Below are 7,345 nucleotides of genomic sequence, written 5' to 3'. Positions count from 1 at the left end.
GTGATTGGAAGAGAAGGGTAGTTTGAGGCAAGCTTAGGTGGGTGGCTGACACTTCATTCCTTTCTTAAGAAGAGCCTTTGTGGTGAGCCTGAGAAATTGACCGGAGTAGTTAAGCTATGTGATTAGGCACATATTCTCATTGGAGCACCGCGGACTAGGGGTGGGGGTTTGCCCACCGACACTAGGGCGTACATCCTTGCGTCTTTGTGAGTTTGTGCTCTTCTTTTTCAACTTTACTTAGCACATTTAAACATCCACATTTACTCTTGTTATTGTCCACATTTACCTTTCCTAGAGTGCCTTGAAGTAATAGGATTGGCTATATGCTGCAAACTTTTTGGGGTGGTAAGTAGAGCACTAGATTAACCCTTGTTTGCACATCTTGCTAGTTTGTTTAGGTTAATCTAATGGTCTGTTGAGTAGATCCCTAGATTAGTTTTAGTAACCCAATTCACCCCTTCTCTTGGGTCACGGACTCACGGTCACATGCTTAGATACACATGTTCCCTAGAAGCTTGTTCCACCACAAACACTCAAATAATCTGCTACATAAGTGCTACATGCTCGTGCATTTGTTTGCTTAAATACAAGAGTGAGAGTGGCTAGAGAGGTAGAACTCAAATTCATGAGAAGTCTAATTAGCTCCCACAAAAGATATACAAGGCAGTATATCACTCCCGATCTTCCCCGACCCACTCATTGATTACACTAGAAGAATTCCCCGTGCGTTGCTGCGGGAATTTAGAGACAATATTATATGAGTGCAAGTGATGAATGAACAAAAGACGTGTTATAGAATAAAGCTAGAGTTTTGTTAATGAAATTTTGAGGCAGCCTAATGGACACATGCGAGTTGCACCATAGTAGAATATACAAATATGGTCACGGGCGAAGCCACGTTGAGAGCGCTGGATGCCCAGGCACCCAGGCCAAAATCGAAACTATGTTATGAGGAGCAAATTTTCATCGTTTGTGCACCCCCCGGCCTAAAAGCAGGCAACCCCCACTGGCCAAGCCCACATCGCAGGTTGGTTCCAGGAGAAGGATGCCAATGAGTCTCCACGCACGCACGGCTGCCTCCACGGGAATTTTCGCTGTGGCCGCACGTGAGTCCGCGAGGGGCGAGGAGGCCACGGCGTTTCGCCTAATGCAGCAAGCCAGCGACGCAACTATGCAAGGGCAGCTGGGCAGGGGCGGCAAGGCACCGACGCCGCCATGCCGGCGACGATCCCTGCTGCAACAGCCTGACGTCGTCTCGTCATCTGGTCATCATCTCGTCATCTGGTCTTGATCCCTGTCGTCATCTCGTCGAGCCGAGCCGAGCGCCCGATGGCCGCGGCAACAGCCTGATGTGAGGGCGCTCACCCTCACAGCCTCTCTAGCTCTCTCTGTTCTGGACTTCTGCTCCAAAAGAAAAGGCAAGGAATCAAACCCTCAATTTATTTATCTTGTATTTCAATCAAGTTAAGCCTCACATCCGATTTCGATTCTTCCTGGTTATATGTTGAAATTGAGTAGGTTGCAGTTTAGGGTTAGTGATTAATTGGGGTTTTCTCTTTTTAGTATATGCATATACATTTATGATAGTATGGATCTACAATTTGATTATGCTTGCACATTATAGGTAATCATGGAGAGGTTTTATAAGCGGAAAGCTCCAGACACAGACACCGCCAACAATAACAGAAATTCATGTCTAGATGATCTCAATTGGGAAGTGGAGATTAAATATGATCCAGGCTTGAGAAAACAAATTGATGCTTACCATCCTAACCATAGAGAAAAGGTCAGAAGAAAATATTTGGAAAATGGACCTTGCCAGCCTCGCACATGTAATTTTCCTGTTTCAGATATTGGAGACAAGCTGAGAAGATTTATCTCGGAATGGTTTGATGAGTTTGGAAGTTGGCTTGAATATAGTGAGTCAAAGGACAGAGCATATTGCTTTTGTTGTTTCTTATTCAGAGAAAAGAAGGATGCAGGATATGAATCATTTATAGTTAATGGTTGGAATGGTTATCATAGGAAAGGAAGGCTAAAGTCACATGTTGGTGATGTTGGTGGCTTACACTATAATGCAATGAAGAAGTGTGATGATTTGTTACAAAGAAGGCAACACATAGATGTTGCTTACAATCAGATAAGTGAGACTGCAAAGAAGGCTTATTTTACTCGGTTGAATGGATCCATTGATACTGCTAGGCTATTGTTGAAGCAAGGATTGCCTTTTCGTGGTCATGATGAGTCACTAGAATCCAACAATAAAGGGAACTTCAAGGAGTTTTATGATTGCTTAGCACAACATGATCTAGAGTTACGCAAAGCGGTGAGTACAAATGCTGCAACTAATAGTTGTTTGCTAGCTCCTGAAATTCAAAGGGACATTGTTGAATGTTTTGCAAATGAGATTGTACACTCTATCCTTGAAGAACTGGGCAATGATGTGTTTTGCTTGCTAGTTGATGAGTCAAGAGATGTTGCTTGCAAAGAACAAATGGCTGTGGTCTTGAGGTATGCTGACAAATGTGGGATCGTGAAAGAGAGGTTTGTTGGCATTGTGCATGTGACTGAAACGACTTCTTCCCACCTGAAGTCATCTATTGATTCTTTACTTGCAAAGTTTAAACTAAGCTTAAAGCAAGTTCGAGGCCAAGGATATGATGGTGCTAGCAATATGCGAGGTGAGTTTAATGGCTTGCAATCATTGATCATGAGAGAAAGTAGGACAACTTATTATGTGCATTGCTTTGCTCACCAACTTCAATTAGTCATTGTGGCAGTCATGAGAAAACATAAGGGCGTAAGCAATTTCTTAAGCATGATTTCTATCTTATTAAATGTGGTGGGTGGATCAGCTAAGAGACGGGATATGATTAGAGATATTAATCATGAACAAGTGACAAAGGCATTAGGTTGTGGGCAACTTGAGACTGGGACAGGGTTAAATCAAGAGCAATGCCTTCAAAGACCCAGAGATACTCGTTGGAGTTCTCATTACAAAACTTTCAAAAGTTTAGTCAACATGTTTCCTACAATAGTTGAAGTGCTAAAAGTTGTTGAAAAGGATGACAGAGATTGGAAAAATAGAGATCAAGCATCAAATCTTCTAGTATACTTCAAATCATTTGACTTTGCCTTTTATTTGCATCTCATGTTGACTACATTAACTGCCACAAATGCCTTGTCATTAGCATTGCAACGCAAGGATCAAGACATTGTAAATGCCATTGGATGTGTGAAATCAACTAGACTCCATTTGAATAATCTTAGAAGAGATGGGTGGGACAAATTATTAGATGAAGTGAATGAGTTTTGTGACATGCATGAAATTGACCGAGTGGAAATGGAAGATGCCTATGTTGATCCCCGACAACCTAGAAAAAAATCAGGAATTACATACAAGCATCACTATGAAGTGGATTGCTTTAATGATGTTATTGATTGGCTAGTTCAAGAGCTTGATAGCCGCTTTAGTGAGACAAGCTCTCAATTGCTTGTTTGCTCGGCCGCTTTCGACCCAAGGGATCGATTTCATGCTTTTGATATGGAGACTTTGATGAGCTTAGCAAAACTATATCCTGATGATTTTAGTACTGATGATTTGAGAGACCTTAGTTATTACCTTTGCCTTTACATTGCCGATGTGCGAGAAGATGCTAGATTCTCCAACATCAACACTATTGGTGAGCTCTCTCAAAAAATGGTTGAGACAGGGAAACATCGTTGTTATCCATTGGTCTATCGACTTTTGAAGCTTGTACTAGTACTGCCTGTCGCTACTGCAACAGTTGAGAGATGCTTTTCTGGAATGAAGATTGTCAAAATAAGCTTGTCTAATCGCATGGGTGATCAACACTTAGTCATAGACTTATTTGCTATCTAGAGAAAGAAGAAATGAAGAAAGTTAGCAACGAGGCTGTGGTTCATCGTTTCATGACCATGGAAGGAAAAGGGCATAAATATGATCTCTGATAGGTAATGCAATGTATCTACTTTTAATCAATAGTTTTACAATTTATTTGCTAAATAATTGACCTATTTGTTTTCTTTCCTTTTAGGCTAGTGGGATCTTCATCATGGTCTTCTGGATCACATATTTTGCTATATAGGGCTTGTTTTGTTCATGATTTTGGCATTCTATCAATGAATACACTTCTTTTTGTTAAACGGTGAGTGTTATGTTTCGACCAAATTCTCATCTCTATTGCTAGAAGTCGAATTTGATATTAAAATCTGGTAGCTATACATTAGTTATGCTATTTTTGATTGAACATCATATCGGTCAGTGTAGTTATGAATTAAGAGGTGCACCCCCCATCATTTTGCTCTAGCTTCGCCGCTGAATATGGTTATATATATATATAGAAAGAAATTTTGTTGAAAATATAATGAACGGAGCCATATTGAGTGAGTGAGCTAATTTATTATTTTTACCGGAATATTTTCACGTAGCAGCCTCATGATAAGAGTTCACCGAAACAGGGCCTGGAGTTGCACCACAGTAGAATACAACGATGGCAGTTGCTTGGTAATGTGAATACGTGATGTCTTCACCCTGGCAGACATTGAAGAAGAGAACATGAGGATTTTGGATGCACAGTACTCGTACGTATGAATACTGTGACCTCAATCGTCTAAACTGCAGCAAATAATATGAGAGAGACAAAGATAGAAGCGCACAGAGAGAGAGAGAGCACGCCAAGGCAGCAAATGTGGCTAAAGATGGCAACGGGCACAAAATACCCGCGTATCCGCGGGTACCTGACCCGGTGGGCGAGGATACGGACATGAATCTGTGCCCGCGGGCATGGGCACGGGCACAGGTTGCTGCATGTGGCGGGTGGCGGGCGCGGGTGCGGGCATGAGATTTTTCTCGCGGGCGCGGACGTGCGAAGCCACTATCCGTACAGATATTATTAAAGATGGCAGCAGGCAGAAAAAATCCGCGTACCCACGGGCACCCGACCCGGTGGGCGCGGATACGAGCATGAATGCCCGCGGGCACGGGCACGGGCACAGGTTGCTGCCCGTGGCGGGTGGCGGGCGCGGGTGCGGGCATGAGATTTTTCTCGCGGGCGCGGGCATGCAAAGCCACTATCCGCGCGGATATTACCCGTTGCCATCTTTAAATGTGGCCATGGTCGCCATGTCGCTATCTGATGAGTGCAGCGCCCTTTTATCAATTTGCTGCTAGCTACCTCTCCTCAGATCCTCTCCCACTACCATGGCATTAATACTTAGTGACTTTTTGATTCTTAAATATGAAACGAAGTGCACTGTTTTAGAACCTGTACACGGCAAAAGGACATAGTGGATGTGCAACGGTTCAGCTAGGTGATGACGTGGAACACTCTGGTGTTAGATAAAACTTGTAGTGGAGTTTTCCTTTTAGATTTCAGCTTGAAACCCGGAGTGTTGAACAATTTCTACTAGTTGATGGACAGTTATGTCGGTATGGATAACTAGTAGAATTCTTCCATAAAAAATAATTCAAAATTCTGTACGAGTCATTTATCGACCGGCATGCATGTGTCCTTGGCTGGCCTGGCTGTGGCCAGCCAAAGCCTGGCCTCCATGGTGTAACACCTCTTGTTTGATTGCCATGTACCTGGTGAGCCAGGTCAGGTTGGGATTGTGTTTGGTTTGGTGTACGGATGGATAGGATGACCTTGCATCTGGAATATGGTAGCTTTACCCTCATGTTTCTCTTGTTGGCATTCAATCGAGCACCTGCTAGGCGGTGAGCGCCGGCGAGCTCTCCAGGGACGACGCCGCGCTTGAGGCACTGCAGCAGCTCGCCGGCCACAACCTCCACCATGGACACGAGTCGCCAACCACTGTCCACACGATGCATGCGTCGCCGCCACCATGGTGGTCAGCACAAGCTCCGGCGGCGGCGACACGACGCGCGCATGGCCGGCTCGACGCGTGGCCATGGCCTCTTGCTTGTGCGTGGCGCTAGCATTTTGGGCTGTAATGAAATAACAGAGGGAGAGAGATACGGGACACGAGAGACAGGACAGAGAGACAGAGCACAGGTCGTTCGTGCTCGTGAGGTACGTCCGCCAAGGACGACTGCCAGAGCTTCGCTCGGCAGCGACCTCGGCTGCTATTTCAAAATCCAAGGGTATGGGGAGAGAGAGGAGGATGAAGGGGTTCCTGCAGGCTAGCTACCTCTGCCAATTGCAGCTCGGAGAGGGAGATCGACGGGACGCACACCTTTGGTGTTCAAGAACAGAGGAGGCGGTGTGAGGAGGAAGAAGGTGAGCGGCAGCACGGCGAGCTCAGCGTGGGGGAGGAGAGCAGCTCGGCGTCGCGTTTTATAGGCGACCGAGAGGAGCTGTGACACCCGTCCATCACCTCAGCCACCATGGTGGCCAGCACAATCTCTGGCGGTGGCTCGGCACGGTGGAGGACACCACGCGCACGGCCGGTGGCACCCCCCCCCTCGTCGACACCGACACCATCCTCGTAGGCTGTGGCAGAACCGCCCGAAATAACACACTTTCAGAGGCGCTCGTCTTCCACTAGACACTAGGCACCTCAAAAGTTAGCTACATCGGACAGTTCCGTCGAGCACACCCCAAGAGAGAACTCGAACAATCCACGTTTTTCCTCTAGGATCCAATAATGAGAACGCGTTTACAATACTTAGTCCATTTCATACAACAAGAGTTCTCAGAAATATATTATTACAATATCAAGTTCAGAGTGCGGAATTTAAACAGCAGAGTTAAAATAAATATCTAATGATAAGATACAAGGATCCGTCTGTGCCCACCAGAAGAATCCTCCACACAATAGCCACTCCACAAGCATCACCTGCAACAGAGGTAAATAAACTCTGAGTACACAATGTACTCGCAAGACTTACCCGACCAGTGCGAATAATTTCCCAACTCCAAAGGATATGATAAGCTTTATGGTTTGCTGGGTTTCCTTTTTGCGAAAAGCAATACTAGTAGTGAATTCTTATGTAGGTGTTTTATTAGCAGTCATGATTAGTTCATTAGCTAACCATTCTATGTAAGCACCTGTTCTACTTTCAAGCAAGAGTTGAGCAATTAAATTCATTCATCCCTTTCATCTTCCAGTTCTTACTAGGTGCTAGATCATAGACAAGTCATACCGTATCACACGACGATTCACGAACCAATGTATCCCAGTTGGGTACCCCAAAACACATGCCCCGCTTATACACCAGGCACAAGCAGGATCAACCCACCACTCTCCTGTCAAGGGGTCTAGGTCCCCGTCCAAACTTAGACTCCAAGCCCCACTCCTGAGTCCCAGACTCAATGTGGTGCTTAGACCTCCACCATCCCCGCCTCTAATCAGTCAGTCC

At 45.2% G+C, this 7,345-nt stretch overlaps 1 pseudogene; it reads left to right on the top strand.

Moving 5' to 3' along the window:
* The first annotated feature begins 1,630 nt into the window (after positions 1–1,630).
* Positions 1,631–3,972, top strand: LOC136468071 (uncharacterized; annotated as a pseudogene).
* The last annotated feature ends 3,373 nt before the right edge of the window (positions 3,973–7,345 follow it).

The sequence above is a fragment of the Miscanthus floridulus genome, chromosome 1 (genome assembly GCF_019320115.1).
Source record: "Miscanthus floridulus cultivar M001 chromosome 1, ASM1932011v1, whole genome shotgun sequence".
In the NCBI taxonomy this organism is placed as follows: Eukaryota; Viridiplantae; Streptophyta; class Magnoliopsida; order Poales; family Poaceae; genus Miscanthus; species Miscanthus floridulus.
The sequence above is the reverse complement of the archived record's forward strand: the minus strand, read 5'-3'. Positions and strand labels throughout refer to the sequence as shown.